This window comes from Crocuta crocuta, unplaced genomic scaffold, assembly GCF_008692635.1.
Source record: "Crocuta crocuta isolate KB4526 unplaced genomic scaffold, BGI_CrCroc_1.0 scaffold186, whole genome shotgun sequence".
Taxonomy (NCBI): Eukaryota; Metazoa; Chordata; class Mammalia; order Carnivora; family Hyaenidae; genus Crocuta; species Crocuta crocuta.
The window spans coordinates 9,818,579-9,835,517 of NW_027551569.1; the positions used below are offsets into that span (position 1 = coordinate 9,818,579).

The 16,939-nt window shown below is 39.6% G+C and overlaps 1 protein-coding gene and 1 long non-coding RNA gene across 5 annotated transcripts in view; one reads left to right on the top strand and one right to left on the bottom strand.

The window, feature by feature from the left end:
- The window catches only part of LOC144220549 (uncharacterized), a 16,936-nt gene extending 13,536 nt beyond the window's left edge, over positions 1-3,400 (top strand). Inside the window, exon 2 of the long non-coding RNA XR_013331775.1 lies at positions 3,227-3,400. This is a non-coding gene — a long non-coding RNA (uncharacterized LOC144220549). The remainder of the gene's footprint in view (positions 1-3,226) is intronic.
- The window catches only part of SIPA1L1 (signal induced proliferation associated 1 like 1), a 354,681-nt gene that overhangs the window by 264,549 nt on the left and 73,193 nt on the right, over positions 1-16,939 (bottom strand). The window lies entirely within an intron of this gene.

Genomic DNA, 16,939 nt, shown 5'->3' on the forward strand with positions numbered 1-16,939 from the left:
ATCTCCTAATCTCCCACGATGAGTAAAAGAAGTATCAACCTGGGAAGAGCGGATGGGAAATTGTCTCAGGCACTGAGAAGCTTGGGGCATATTCTTTCCCTATTCTAAGAACTACAAATCAGAAGAGTCTGGGAATTTTTTAAACTTATGTCTTCCGAAGTTGCTCTGATTTCAGAACATTCCCCTACAATCCCAAAGAAAAGTATTAAATGGCATTCTTCTGTTTTTTCAGAGTAAATGCTAATTTGACTGGGAATTTTATACTGGTCCCACTAAAGTAAATGAAGTCATTCTTTGTGTCCACAGAGGGCTGGAAAGGGCTGTAGCTTCCAACTATTTGTAAAGGCTCTGGGCACCCAACAGGAGGCCATGGATATTACTTTCAGAAACATGAATTGACCTGGCTGTGTCCCTAATGCACCTGCTAAGTATAGCCAGAAACTAGAGCCTCAGTTCAGAGTATCTGAACACACACAAAAAAACAGAACTCTGTTAACACCACTGACATCTAACCTTCAAGAATGTCTTGTTCTGTTTTGTTTTAATGACTATAATAGGATTGCCTGGACAGGAACTGATAACCAAAGAAAAACGTGTCCAAGACTGTCTGGATTTCATATGTTATTTATCTCCTGTGGGTCTAAGAGATAAAAACGGTAACTCTAGGCTCTTCTTCTCCCTCCCACCTAAGCCAGGTGCCAAGAGATGGACTCCCAAAGCTCACATGCTGGGAGAAGGGGGACCAGGAGGACAAGATGAGTCATAACTGGGTGCATCCCATGCACCACTGCATGGAAGTTGTCCCTCCTGACCCCCTTCCTTTCTAAGACAGGGGTTGCTGCAAGTCTAACTATAGATATACAGATGTGCCATCTAAGAGTTTGAGTTGTTTGGTCTTAAAAATCTAAATTCTACATGGAAATCATTCTACTTAACCTGATTAACATAACCAAGCTTGTAACCATCAAGGGGCACCTGGCTGGCTCAGTTGGAAGAGCAGGAGACTCTTGATCTCAGAATTAGTGGTTCAAGCCCCAAGTGGGATGTGATTACTTAAAAACAAACAAACAAACAAACTTAAAAAGAAAAATCATGAGTCTTCACAGAGAGTGTCAAGGAAGGGCACCTGCAAATATATTTGTTGGTTTCCCAAGGGTCTTGTTGCATAAATCACCTCAACTATATTAAATACCGACAACATTCTCTACTTCAATTTGGCATGCGGTTCTGTTTGAAAACCAAGGTCATTTTTACTCATTCAAAAGCTCATTAGGAAGGAATACAAGGAGCTACAAGTATAGAAAGGTAAAATTCTTTATCAGTGATTAAATTTCAACAGTTTTCAAAACTGATATACTGATTAGCCTAAAAGATAACTTCCTTATAAAATATATTAAAAATAGTAGACAGTACCCAGAATACCACTAAGGCTTTATGTATAATCCATCAATTGTCTCCTAAAACTAAATATTGGGCTGCAACATGTAAAGAAGTCTAAATATTTTCCAGAGACAGAATGACCACTGTGAAATCTCTTACAGTATAAAAACCAAACCTCAGGACTTTTTAAAAAATATTTTATTTTATTTATTTATTTTGAGAGAGAGAGAGAGAGTAAAGGAGGGGCAGAGGGAGAGAGGGAGACACAGAATCCAAAGCAGGCAAGCTCTGAGCTAGCTGTCAGCACAGAGCCCGACGTGGGGCTCGAACCCACAAACCATGAGATCATGACCTGACCCAAAGTTGGACGCTTAACTGACTGAGCCACCCACGTGCCCCCAAATCTCATAACTTTTTAAACCTAAGACCTAGAAGCACAAAATTTATCTCCCCACACATTACTATAAACTGGCTCCCAAATGAATGATGCCCAGAAGTTTCCACAGGATACTCCACCAATCACCTCAGTGTGAAGCATGCCACATTATAATGCTAGATTATCTAGAAGAAAATGTAAGGAGTCACAGAAACAAAGGCTCTATTAGGACGATCAAATCTTCAAATCATCAGCTTTTCCTCCTATTTTGCAATCTCTCAGAAAATAAATCATATTTAATATTTATACACATTTATTTCAACTTTCCATTAAATGTTAACAAAATAAAATTTTTTCCATAATTAATTACTAGAATTACAGAAATTAATTCCAAGTTGCCAGGAACAAAAAAACCTTATTACTGTTCTGTGCTTTGGCAATCCTTGTTCTTACATCTATACTGTGTGGGCTTTGAGTCAAGTAAAATGAAATCTTGGCTAGAAAGGAGATATATTAATTTAGAGTAGTGACCCTTTCTAAAGAGACTGGGAGAGGATGCCAGTAATACAATTCTGTATATTTTAAATTAGCCTACAAGATTTTATACTTTTAGTTAGTTCTATTCTATTTGGTTATTTTATCTTAAAAGAATTTTAAAGTGTTATTAACATTTTGAAGCAACATATCAGAAAGTATTTTAAAATCTTTATCTCTAACAAAACGTCTAGAACCAGCAGAAAGGAGTCCTAATTAAAAATGTAACCAGAGGCACCTGGGTGGCTCAGCTGGCTAAGCATCCAACTCTTGATTTCANTAATCACCTTACCTCCCAGATCAGAAGGTCCAGGAGGGTAAGGCCTGTGTGTGACTGGCTTTCCTTCCCAGCCCCTCCTCCTACCACAGAAAAGGGAAATGAAATGGATTAGAAAGGAGCATTCAGGCTTCTAGAGAAAAATTCTCTGAACCACAAGGCAATTCAACATCGCATGACTGCTCTCCCAGGTGACTCTAAGACCCCAAAAGTTGGGGTCTAAATAGAACTAGACACCCAGCCCTTTTACATCTATAGGAGGAATTCCACAGAATCTCCCAAAATCAAATCTTTCCCCTGAATAAGGTTTTCATTAGTGGTAAAAGAATCAGAAACGACAGAAAACACTTAACTAAAACAAAAATGTTGGTGGGGAAGGCAGCTCTTTCTGTCCTTTTAAACTTTCTAATGTTCATGATACTTTAATATTCTCTCCTCAAGCCAAATAGTTTTCTTAGGGGAAAAAGAATCAATGCTTTATATTCCATATTCATGAGCAGTTCAAAAATAAACTAGCACGCACAACGGTTAGAGCTTTTAAAAATTAATGATTAATCAAATTAATGAAAGATGACTTATAAAATATATTTTGAACCCGTTATTTTCCGATGTGGGTATCACTTTATTAAAACGTCTGCCTTCTATCTCTGACATTTCAGAATCGGCAAACCCAGAACACATACCCAATGCTCCCTACCCCACCTTTTTGGTGAGGGGTAATGGCAGTGAAGAAGGGAGAAAGTTGTGACTCCGGAATTAAATATTGACTTCCCCTCTCCTTGGCCGTGGCACATTCCCTGACAGTGTAAAAAGAAACAGAAGCTGGAATTTCATTCTGAGCTCACTGAAGCATGCGGAGCCAACCGTGGAAACAGAAATTCGCAGTGGGGCAAACTAGCTATCCTTTGTATTGCCCTGCCCTCTACGAGGTCCTCCTGGGAGAGGAGCCCCTGACCTCTCTTTAGGATGCCAGAGGCAGGCGTGCTACTGGAAACACTCTCCCTGAGCTAAAATGAACCTCGTTCATCCAAGATCAGTAAGCAGGGAAGCCAGAGGGAGGAAAACCCTGCTCTCCTAGGATTTTGGGATCAATTCCAAGCACTCTGCTTCTCTCGCTGCCAGCAGCACCCATCAATTCCCATAGTAACCAGCCCACGGCTTTCCAACTGGCCCCAACAGGAGGCAGGCAGGCTGCAGAAGGAAGCACGTGGGAGTGTGACCCCAACCCCAGGCACCCTTCCAGTGGGCCTCCAGCATCCCCCTCTACCTCCCTGCTGCCCTTAATTCCCAGGTTACCACATGGTTCTCTCCTTTCTCCTTTCCAGCTGGTGCTGAGACAATGCAGGGCTGTTTTCCTAGGGCTCTGCACAAAACAATCTCCTGCTTTCTGATGCAATCTTGGTTCGGGTCTACTGGGTATGAAAGCAATCATGTTCCCCCCACCATACTATGCATAAACCTTTGCTGAATGAAGGAATCCTCTGGAATCTAAAATAAAGATTTCAAAGATAAGGAGGTATAGATTAGGGATCCAGGACAGGAATGAAGAGGCTGCACTCCCACAAGGAATGAAGAGCTGATAAAAGGGTGCTGAAGTAGGTGGAGACCACCTTATCTTTGTGAAGAGCAGGATTCCGTTCTTGGGCTGAGCAGGCAGGCGTGGGAACAGGAGGAGGAAGGCCACACACAGGGAACTGACACTCTCACCAAGGGCACTGCAGTCATGGCTCATGACGGTGATGGGCTTATATGACATGAAAATCCTATCTCATGATTTTCAACAGGGAAAGGGGCGAATGATCAAAATTGGGGGAAGATGTAAGTGAAGATTTAAGCAGTTTCAGAGGGAAAAGAATATTTAGCTGATTTTAACATGTTTATCTAAAGGATTACTATGTTGAGATTTTTTTAACTAAGAAAATAAGGGAGAGAATCAAAAGTGCTCAGCATGGGCTATGAACCCGTTCTGCAGGATTTTACATCTTCAACAGAATCTAATGTCTGAAAGGAAAGGAGATGATGAGGGTATCAGATTACCACTGCCCTTGGAGTCCTTGCCTCACTGACAGGATGCACATGCTGAGTAATGCATCTGCAGGATTATAAAAACAAGCTATACACAAGCATACATGCTAAATCTTCATAGATACTCCCAAACCACATTCTACTCAAGATCCCACAGCAAAATGGATGAATCTTTAAATATTTACTTATTGGATACACAGCAGTGTGCTAATAACAGACTATAAAACAAAGACCCCCAAACATGACTCAGCAACGCCAAAAGCAGAGGGGAAATGGAAGGTAAGATATAGAAACAGTAAACTTTACTGGGATAGAAGGTAAGATTATGAATAACTGCTCTTCATATTATCAGTGATAAGTCTCTTTAAAATTAAATCTTTCAGGGCACCTGCATGGCTCAGTTAAGCATCCGACTCTTTTTTTTTTCTTTCTTTTTCTTTTTTTTTTAAATGTTTATTTTTGAGAGAGAAACTGAGTGTGAGCAAGGGAGGGGCAGAGAGAGAGGAAGACACAGAATCCGAAGCAGGCTCCAGACTCCCAGATGTCAGCACAGAGCCCGACGCAGGGCTCAAACCCACGAACCGTGAGATCATGACCCGAGCTGAAGTCAGATGCTTAACCAACTGAGCCACCCAGGTGCCCCAAGCATCCGACTCTTGATTTTGGCTCAGGTCATGATCTCATGGTTCATGGGGTCAAGCCTCATGTCAGGCTGCTACACACTCATGGCACAGAGCCAACTTGGGATTTCTCTTTCTCTCTCTTTCTCTCTCAAAATAAAAAGTAAATTTCGAAAAGAAAAGGAAAATTAACTCTTTCAAAAAAACAGAAGAGAAATATGTGAGCTATACAAAACAAATTCTCAGAGGATCAATGCCTTTAAAAAAAATCTAAATTAATACAGAAATTGATCACAATCCCACTGATTCAGAGGATATTCTTTTAGAAATTCAGAATCTAAGTCTAAAGTTCATATGGAAAAACAAGTTGAGCAAAAATAATGAGAGTAATTATGAAAAAGAAGAGTAATAAAAGAGACAAGGTTTAATACTTGCCTAGTTAAACGTGTTATAAATACGTAATAATTTTAAAAGTGTGAAGTCGTTCCATGAATAGACCACCAAATCAAAAGATAAAATAAAAATTCTAAAAATACCTTGGAGAGCTTTGTAAGATAAAATGTGACATTTAAAATCAGCGCAGAAAAAACAAATTACTCTATAATGATTTTGGCACACTACACAGCCATATGGAAAAGAGAATGGGATACCAACTCACACCAAAATAAAAATCTCAAATTGATCAATGAATCAAACATTAAAAAAAGAAACAAAAAAATGAAAAGAAAGCAGGAAACACTTTTTATCTTGGAGAGCATAAGACAACCTTCCTAAGAAGAACATGAGTCCAAGTCTCATAAAGTAAAACATAAATAAATCTGATTTTCCAAATGTAATATATTCACACACTGCAAGTTAACCATAAATGACAAAACACACACCCAGTGGAAAAAATCAAGAGCTCCTACCACAAAGTCGAATAGCTTATTTTCTTATATAAAGGACTTATCTCATTAGATAAATTGACAAAGGATCACAAAAGTCAATTCACAGAAAGAAAAACTGCTCTTAAACATATGACAGTATGTACAACCTCATCTACAACAAGAGAAATGCAAAGGAAAACGGCAAAAAGATTCCCTTTTCTGCTATGAAACTGGCAAGGATGAAAAGGCTTTATCACACACTACTGGCAAGAGGAAGGGCAAGGGCACACAGTGCCGATGGGCATGTAGACTTGCCCGTGGAGGGCAGTTTGCCAATACTTAACCACAGACATGAAGACACATATTCTCTAACCCGGAAATTCCTCTATATAAACCTGTACACTTTCAAGTTCAAGGACTGCCACAGAAGCACTTATTAATATGAAAGGATCAGGAACAAAGTCCATCATTACAAGACTGGAAAATAAAATACAACCATAAACTGGAAGAGAACAGAAAGAAAGCATAGTGCAGTATGCATGATCTGTTTAAAAAATAAATTTCAAAAACCATACATACTAAATGCAATGATATTTCTAGATTGGATCCTGGAAAAGAAAAAGGGCATTAGTAGAAAAACTGGTAAAATCTGAATAAAATCCACACTGTTTAGTTTCATTGTATAACCTTTTGGATTTTATTCTGGGAGCATGTATTAGCTATTTAACATAAAGTTTAATTTTAAAAACCCCAATTATTGGGGCGCCTGGGTGGCTCACTCACTCCACGCTAAGCATGGAGCCTGCTTGGGACTCTCTCTCTCTGCCCATCTCCCCAGCTTGCACACTCACTCGCTCTCTAAAATAAATAAAATGAAATTTAAAAGAATTTTAAGTCCCTAATTTTTTGTGATTAAACTTACATCATCCTTGGCATTCATACTGCTAATGAGAAACATCAAGGATAGAAACATGGCTTCAACATTTCCAGTACTTGAATTATTACACCTAAGTACCCATCTGCTTTACCTACTAGATGTTTGGCCCTTAAAGATAGGGGCCATGTCAACTTATCTCTGTACTCAAAGAATCAGGAGAATATTTGCCACATGGTAAGGGTTCAACAAATGAGTGTCAATATTAGTATGTTCTGGTTCAGTGATTCAATTTTTTATTAATAAGACATTTTGTATTTCAAATATCCAAACCCCTGGAAGGCTAGGGGTTTCCCTTGGTCCCTGGTTCATAATGACAGAGAAGAAAAAAGAAGGGGGCAGAGAAAGGTGAAGCAATGCTCACTGAGGATCTAGAGGGGAAAACAGAAGGAGGCAGAGAGGTCTGTGCTAGGAGCTGTAGGGACTATAAAGATGAATACAACACAGCCCTTATGTAAATATTCGGAATAACAAAGGCCAACGCCGGCAAAGGTGAAAGTGTGACACTGCCTTGCATTTTCCAAAAGTGTTTTACATAAAATTTATTAAAACGCTTTTCAAGGAACAATGCCTTATTTTGCAATATAAGAAAATGATAAAACTCCAATTTAGACAAAGTTTTCATTTAAAAAAATTTTTTTTATGTTTACTTATTATTGAAACAGAGAGAAACAGAGCATGAATGGGGGAGGGGCAGAGAGAGAGGGGGACACAGAATCCGAAGCAGGCTCCGGGCTCTGAGCTGTCAGCACAGAGCCGGACACGGGGCTTGAACCCACAAACCATGAGATCATGACCTAAGCCTAAGTCAGACACTTAACTAACAGTGACTGAGCCACTCAGGCGCCCCAAAGTTTTTGTTTTCTATGATGTCTTCTGGGGAAAAAAAATGGTGGGTAGCATGCTTAAGAATGTCCAAAGAAAAAATGCTAGCCACAAACCCTACCAATACCTAATTTTCCCAGTGTTCAAAACACAAAAGAAAAATGATGTAGGAAATACCGAGGTATCTGAACAGGCAAAGAAATACTCCTGAGTTTCTCCCCAAAGCACCAACCACCATCCCATCTCCCCAAACTCAGCTCTGAGCCTAGGACCCACACCACAAAGTAACAGAACTTGGGCAAAACTTTTGATCTCTGTGAACGCCCATGTTCTATTTATAAATGGAACAGATGGCAGCTACGGCTCCTTCCAGGTCTAAAATTCTATTATATGTCTTTTCCTTCACATCCCAAATATAAACAAAGACCTTGGAGTCCTTTCATACAAACACACATGCGTTTGTCTGCATGTACCGGGGGAAGGAGCTACCTGTAACACTTCCTTCCTATTTCCAGAGTGGCCTGACACACACACACACACACACACAAAACCACTAATATCTGACAACAAACTGAAGGCGCACGTAAGTGTTCTCAAATGAAAACATTTGAGGGTAAAGGATTTATTGATCTCTGTGCTGAAATTAAATTAAAATGTGAATGCTGTACAGTGAAACCTTAGTTCAATTGCCCATTCATTCATGTTTAGGATTATACAAGCTTCAAACCTGGCTTTCATAGATCTTTTATGTACTAGTCAATCTACATAGAACTTCTGTGAGTTATCTTTAAAAACATATTCTGCTACTTGATATTTTTATTTTGTTTACCACTTTTCATAGCATGGAAAAAAGAACACTGAGGAAAGTTATGGGTGTATTCATCCATATGCAAAGATATGCGAATTATCAGTGGAAAGTTTTGTTCTAATTTATTTGATGTAATCCTCAACCTTGACCTATGGCTTAAAATCTGATTTAGGAGCTAATGCTGAGAGTTCACCTCTCTGTCAGTTGAAATTTTCCCTTTCAATACACAGGAATAACATTGTGCCACTAATAAATATGGTTTTCTTCTAAAGTTCTTTTCCCTAAATAACCAGCATTTTTATGGTATAATTTCTTTTACAAATAACATAGAGGCAAGAGAAGAGTTTTCCAAGAAACAAATAAATTCAAATTTCCACAGAGAAACATGTACTTCAGTGGATAGGAAAGGATATGAAATCATATCCATCTGTAGGATTGGCCAGGAATGCCTTCCTGAGGAAATGAACTTGAACGTGTCTCAAAGGAGGGAAAGGTGGCTGACAGGTGGCAAGAAAGGGAAATTCCAGGCAAATAAAAGACGTGCGTAAAAGCTCCCTCTCTGTGTGGCAAACGTTATTTTAGTCATTAGGACAAACGGAATGGAGAGAAGCTGTAGTCTCAGTTTCCTCAGCTGGTACGGGAGAAGGTGGGGCCACAAGGCTTCTGTGGCCCGTGCAGCCAAGAGCCTCCTTCCTATGAGGCACACAGCATGGGCACCTGGCGCTCCTGCAGCCCTGAGAGGCACATGGCTGAATGGACCCATTTGACAGATGAAGAGTGCAAGGCTCAGGATCCCCAGCAGGCCTCAGTTAAAGGGTCTGGAAATTAAAAGGAATACTGCATGATAACTGTTGTGGAGAAAAAGGTAGCATTTTAAGACCTGACAACTTCAAAAACCAGAGCTGCAGCACATAATCAGCTGATCTAACAATGATGACATTCTTTTCTTAGGAGACTAAGCAATGAGGAACCATACCTGTCTCACCTGACATGCCAGACAACCATTCAGAAGAAAGGAAAAAGGCATATACCACTCTTTATTGTGAAGAACGTTCTTTCAGGGAAACCAAACGACAAGGCAGTGTGTGCCTATCCCTGCCCCAGTGAGCGGAAGCCCTCATTTACTTATAACCCTTCGGCGTGTGGTGTCCCTAACGTGGCAGGGGTTACACAGAATACACAGCACATTCCTCAGCCATCAGAACAGAGATGAGCATTCACCAAAGAGGCCCTTCCAGACCTCAGTGGCTCTTCATACAAGCCCACACCCAGCTTTGCCTCCAGTGCATGGATTCTAAAACTGGGTGTTATTTTTACACAAGAGCTCAGTGGTCATTATAATAACGTACTTGCTAATTATTTAATTGCAGAATTCTCTATGTATAAATAAATTCACATCTGGTAGCAAAATATAGCCCATAAGTAAAACTAGTCTTTAAAAAAATATCTCAAAGTCAAATACTGGAAGTTAATAAGGTCTACCTATTTGTAAACTACAAGTCAGTCGTTCAGATTTCGCTCCTACACTGTCCCATTTCAGGGTTGTGAGTTCAAGCCCCATGTTGGCTGTAGAGATTACTTAAAAATGAAATCTTAAAAACAAAAAAGGTGAAATACAGATAGTATTTCAGTAACCGCTGTTAAATCAAAATCTAGTCAAGTGTAAAAGCTAAACTACCAGGAGTAACCAGAACATCACAAATGAAGCTGGGGTTTTCTCTGACAAAGAGCAGAAGATCCTGCTGACTTAGTGCATGGCCACATGAGGCTTCAGCTGGGGGGATTCATGACGACGGGCGTTGAGTCTGCACACGCATTCTTTTCCCAGGCTGAAAACTTGACAGTAACTAAAGAGGGCCTAACATAGAAATGTTAAAAAAAAAAGTTAAGACAGTAACATCTCTCAACCAAAATAGGCATGTTCCCTTTTATAATTTTTCTTAAGTTGATTTATTTGAGAGAGAGAGCATACACGTGAGAGCAGGGGAGGGGAAGAGGAAAGAGGGGGAGAGAGAGTCCTGAGCGGTTCCATGCTGGGAGCACAGAGCCCCCACACGGGGCTCAATCTCAGGCGCCGAGAGACCACGACCCGACCTGAAATCAAGTGTTGGCTGGGCCACCCAGGGGCCCTGGCATGCTCCCTTTTAACCACTTAGAGTCCTTTCCCACCAGTGGGGTCGATGTTTGTGAGAATGCAAACTTAACTTTTTTTTTTTCTTTTTTAGGAAAAGAGAGAACTGACATCAAGAGTCAGACGTTTGACTGACAGAGCCACTCTGGCGGCCCTCTTCTTTCTCTTTTCTTTCTTTTTTTCCCCCAAACTTAACTTTTTAATAAAGATCAGCTTCTGGTAACAATAATAAGGGTCTCTTTCTTGGAGTGAGACTCTCCAAAAAGTCAGGACCTGGGGGGCACCATTTAACTCCTCCATTTTTAACACTGTCAGAGCACCATCGGCCTCACTCTTCCTGACTCACAGAAAATAATACACACTCTCAATTCCAGAACTGCATCACTGATGTTCTATCTACCAGTAACAGCCAGCTGCTGGAATGGAAAAGACAACAAGGGAAGAAGGAAGGAAAGGAGGGAGGGAGAGAAGCAATAAGGAATCTGTTCTTGTAATACCTATAATTAATGTAAGGTTTAAATATAATCAAATGTATCTTTCTCATTTTTAGTTACTATAATGCCCTGATTTAACAGAAAATAAATTGTAGAAGAGTAAATAATAGGAACACATCCTCCTTATAGCACTAAGTATAAAAACAACTTATAAAACAGCATGCACATGATTCCAATTTTGCTTTTATTTTTTTTTTTTTTAATGTTTATTTTTGAGAGAGAGAGAGAGACAGAGAGCATGAGCGGTGAGGGGCAGAGAGAGAAGACACAGAATCCGAAGCAGGCTCCTGGCACCCAGCTGTCTGTGCAGAGCCTGGTGTAGGGCTGGAACTCACGAATGGCGAGATCATGACCTGAGCTGAAGTTGGAGGCTTAACCGACTAAGTCACCCAGGCACCCCTCCAATTTTGCTTTTAAAACGAAAATGTAGGGGCGCCTGGGTGGCTCAGTCGGTTAACCCTCCGACTTCGGCTCAGGTCATGATCTCACGGTTCGTGGGTTTGAGCCCCGCATCGAACTCTGTGCTGACAGCTCAGAGCCTGGTGCCTGTTTCAGATTCTGTATCTCCCTCTCTTTCCTCCCCTGCTCACGCTGTCTCTTTCTCTCTCTCAGGAATAAATAAAACATTAAAAAACAAATTTAAAAAACCCGGAAATGTATACATGGTCACACAGAAGAATAAAAATTAAAGAAAATTAAGATGATAGCAGTTCTAAAAAAACAAATGACTTAGTAAAAGGCGAAAGATTTATGCGATCTGAAGAGAAACCAGAGTATAAAAAAAACCAAATGACTTAGTTTCTTCAATAATAAATTACATGACAAAAGAGGGAGAAGGGAAAATGTTACATATTAAGAAAGACCTACAAGAGACAAAGGCAATGTGCTATCCTGCTCAGACCCTGAGTCCAACGGACAATGGAAGAAAGTGAATACGAACTGGGGATTACAGAACTAGCTAGTATGTAATATTAAATCAGAATAATGGTTAATTTTGTTAACGATACCGACATTGCGACTTTTTAAAAGTGATTATCTATTAAAAATATTTACTTAAGCACTTAAAGGTAATATGGTATAATATCTAAGGTGTGCTTTAAAACTCAAAACACAAAGCAAAGCAATAAAACAAAACCCAAGAGCAGGAAGAAGATAGATGTTAACATGAATGGCAAAATGTATATAATTGTTAAAGCTAGATGATGGGTACATCGGCGCTCATTACGCTATTCTCTCTACTTTTCTGTATGTTTTAAAATTTTCACAAATAGAAAGTAAAAATGCTAACAAGGTAGTTACCTCTGAGTGGTGGGGATTAAGTATTCTGGTGTGAACTTAGTGATTTTTACTTTGATCTGGGCGTCCAGATTTTATACAATAAATATGAATTACTTTGGTTACTTGAAGAACCAAAGCTACTCCTTTAGTGGGTGGATAGGTGGATGGACGGACAGATGGATCTTTTGATGCCCACAGTTCCAATGATGCCACGGATTTCATTCCCCCTCTACAGACACCACAGTGCATTTTACTTGTATTTCCACAAAAGGTTTTATTAAATTTGGTCATTCATTATGGCAATTTTTAATTAATTATGTCTTATCTCCCTCTCTAGGAAAACAACTTGAGTACAAGTGGCATTTGTTTTTTGATATTTCTATCCTAGTCAACACCAAACAAAACACTCTACATAGCAGGTGTTACATAGTTGTTTGTTTACTTAATTAACTTTTCCACTAATAAATTCAGAGGGGAGACAAACGGCAACAGAAATAGAATGTCTTATTTCTCATATAAACTCTTTATGGCTAAGACACACCCAGAGATCCCTATACAAATGTCAGATCCCATTTGACAACAATACCCGTCAAATGTTACCTAGTCAATTTCTCAAACAATTTGTTTTCCAGTTCACTAGGGGGAAAGAAAACATCAGTCAGTAGCGGAAAAAGGCCAGTTACTAAATCAAGTTATAGACTTAAAAAAAAAATTCTCCTTGAGGGGGGTAAAATATCAAAGTCCCTTAGTTCTTTAGCAGCCATAGCCATTCATTATTTAACCGACTGAAGACTCATCCAGAGTAGCAGTAGCATTTTTATTAAGGAAGCCACTGTGGCAAGAACACAGAGCCAGCCATGTGCGGAGACAAACTATGGTTCGGGAAATAGCCCCAGCTCTGAAAACGCTGATGCCATGTGGAATGGCTACATGTCCACACCTCTCTCGTGTTTTCTTAATCACCCACTCCCTGGGGGCCTTGGCATGCTGTGTGCAGATGGGAGCAGTAGCTCTCTTCAAGCCTAGGGCAGTCATCTCTACATTCTCGTGGTTAAAAATCATGTCCAAAAAGATATAATAAAGTCATCCTCTCAGGTGCAGCAAAAACCCCAATACTGGACTTCCCTAAATGGAAGACTTCACCCATTCACCCATCTTTGCCTTAATTTCACACACATGGCTTTGGGATGAAAGACACTTAAATACTAGTGAACATATTTACAACTTCCTTTTGTATATAAAATATGCTTACTATCGACAAAGCCTGGGTTGTAAAATAAAACCCCCACCACAAAGTTTCCCAAGCCCTTTGAAAAAAGCTGTAATGTGAAGAATTGGAAGATGCAAATCCAAANAACTCCAGTCCCATGCTGTGATCTGCTCCCAGAAGCCACGCCTTCAAAATTCCTTCACCGACCAAACTTTTTAAAGCAGGCAGAGGCAGAAGTCTGTACCATTCCCACCCTCGCTTCCACCCACAACCACTCACATTCACGGTCTTGCTTCTCTCTCTCCTGATTCTTTAGACATTTGCTCAAATCCACTCCTATTTTTGCAAATTTTAAATTTACTGGACAATCAACTGGAAAACAAATGGTTTGGGAAACCGACTAGGTAACATGGTACCGGTATAAAAAAATCATTTCAGACCCAGGGCCCAAAATAAGGACCAGGTCCCTAAGAAATAAGGCATTCTCCCAAAGACAACTTAATTCATTTCCTAGGAGCATTTGTTCTATTTGTCACTAGAATGAGTTTAAAAGAGGCAACTCTTTACTTGATGTGGACGGCTGTGCTGCTATGTTTCAAAGAATGTAAAGGTAAAAATTAAGTGAGAATAAGTTGTTTCTATGCCAGAGAAAAGGGGCATGATATTATTAGTAAATGTGAAGGGGTCATACCACAGTTCCCTAGGCTGGTAAAAACATTTGATAGGCCAAAGGATTTCACACAATTTTCTTTTTTAAAAACAAAGATGGAGGCTTTGAATAATAAATAAGCATCCTGGAATAATTCTGGAGTGACCCTCAAGTCATGCCAAACTCGATTAAAATTAGGCAAGGCCACAGAAGAAAGGAAAACCCTGCAATCATCCCTTTGCTATAACTATAAAATTTTAAGATTTTCATATTATATTAGACAGTCAGCATTTTGTTAATAAAATTTCATCTAGTATTTATCTTAAGATAAATTTCACTGAGAAATTTCAATGAAGGCTGACCCAATGCCTCTAAGAAGTCTGCTCGAGGTAAGCATATGAGTTCCGTTCTTCTTTGAGTAAGTATATTCAAAGTCCTATTATTAATCAAACTATTATCTGTCGCTGAACTACCTTTAAAGAGGAAACTGTCCAACTCGGTTTTCAGGAAGACATAGTTCGTTAGAATAATGAGCAGAAAAGAGATCAACTGCATCAGTGGACATGAAGCTGGACAAGCAAGGATGAGGCTCTATTTTTCAACTGACCTCTGAAACTGCTCCAGTCATTCCACTGTCTGGATGGCCAATGTAGGGCATTATGCTACCCTACATCGAACACCAATGCTACCGCCACACAGAACACCAAGGAAAGTCCAGCAGACTGCACCAGCACACATTTTTTTTTTCCTTTTCTTTTTATACTTACTAAATGGTTGGGACTTTCCACAAAACAATTAAAGTATGTCTTTAACTTTGTGTATCATGCCAGCAAACTATTAGTCTACATAAATGTGACCAGTTATTCTTTCTTCATTTTATTTTCAAGAAAAGAGAGAAGTGCAGAGCTTTTTAAAATTTCCTCAGCTACTCTCCAATTAAAAGCAGAAGCCTGGGAGGCAATAACCGAATTGAAATAAGAGAAAATTTTAAATAACATCTCACTTACCTATGAATACATAACTCTCTGTATAAGAAAGGGAAAGTCCAAAGCAAAAATAAAACATTTGGGGAAATTATTCAAATATTTCAATGTGGAAAGCAAATAATTTAGTCAGAGATTATCGTCAATTAACATCATTCTATGTTTCTTCCTGGGTGTTTAGAAAGAATGTAGAAATAAAAAAAATTTAAAGGAAGGAAAAGAAATGTGCTTTCTCAATTCGATTCTGTATTCTAGAACAGTATTACTCAAAACATAAATAAAAATGTATGAGAATGATGGGTTTAAGAAGACACACATGAGACTGCCCAGAATATATAATGCTTTGTGGATGTTTGGTTTGGTCAGGTCCTTTAGACTTTTGTCTTCTTCTGAAGAAGGGAATTGATTCAGACATCCCTTAAGTGGAGAGTCTGTGGATAGTTAAGTGTACATTTAGACGGCCAAGAGAGAGTCATGCCACCAACAGTTATGGAAAACCATTCAATTGAAGCCCCCCATTGTCTGTCTGACTACTACTACTACTGACCCAAGCCAGTATGAAGGCTTAAGAGAAGACTCACCCACCTGACCTAACAGATATACCATACAAGCATCTTTAGACATTATCTCCATTAAAAGAAGTGATTTAAGTGCCCCAGGGTTCAGGTTATTAAGCTGAGCAACTCAATTCAAAAGACAAGGTGTAGCTGCTACAATACGAAAGCTAAACAAGCTTGGCCTCAACAGTAATCAATTTAAGGCCTCCGGTGACAACTGTCATACTCCAATTCAATCAGGAGCTGCTCCTTACTCCAGAGTGTTTAGAATACAGAAACACATAGGCACCACACAGAAGTACATGTTTCTCCTGTGTACAGGCACTCCGGAGAGAAAACAAAGTGACCCTGAAAAATAACTTCCAAGACTGAGGTGAAGACCAGAGGGCACTGATTTCTCTTAAACAAAGTACCTGAGCTACAGGAACTGGGCATTCCTGCAGGCTTCCTGCTTCACCACTAAGCAATTTCTGATGGTTCCAAAGATGCTACTTTCTCAAAGACAGGTTTTCAACTGTGTTGCTAATGAAAGACATGGGCTTTTCAAATGACTACAAATTACAGAGAACTACAACTCCTTCTTGAATTTCACGTTATTCAACAAGAATGATGCTGAGCTTGGTCAAATAAATGCTACCAGGAAAGTGTCCTAAAGCACTTTTAAAACATTTTCAGAGATAATCATTCCTCAATTCCTCTTCCTGAAATTCAAGGAAGGTCGGAAACAGCTAGCCACTGTGAAAGCAGTGCTCCAATTACCTCGAGGGTTTCAAAAAAGTAGCCCTAAGCTCGGCACAAAGGTTTACAATGGAGAGATGCTCAGATAACCTTGACCGTCCTTTGTAGGCTGTGATGCTCCAGAAGAGCAGCGGTGCTTCTGCTCCCAACAAAGCAGCAGATGAGAAAAATCCCAGTCTTTGTTTCAGCAAAACCAATGAAACTGACACATCCCTAAACCACTTGTTTTATCTGAATTTAAGAGTTTAACACAA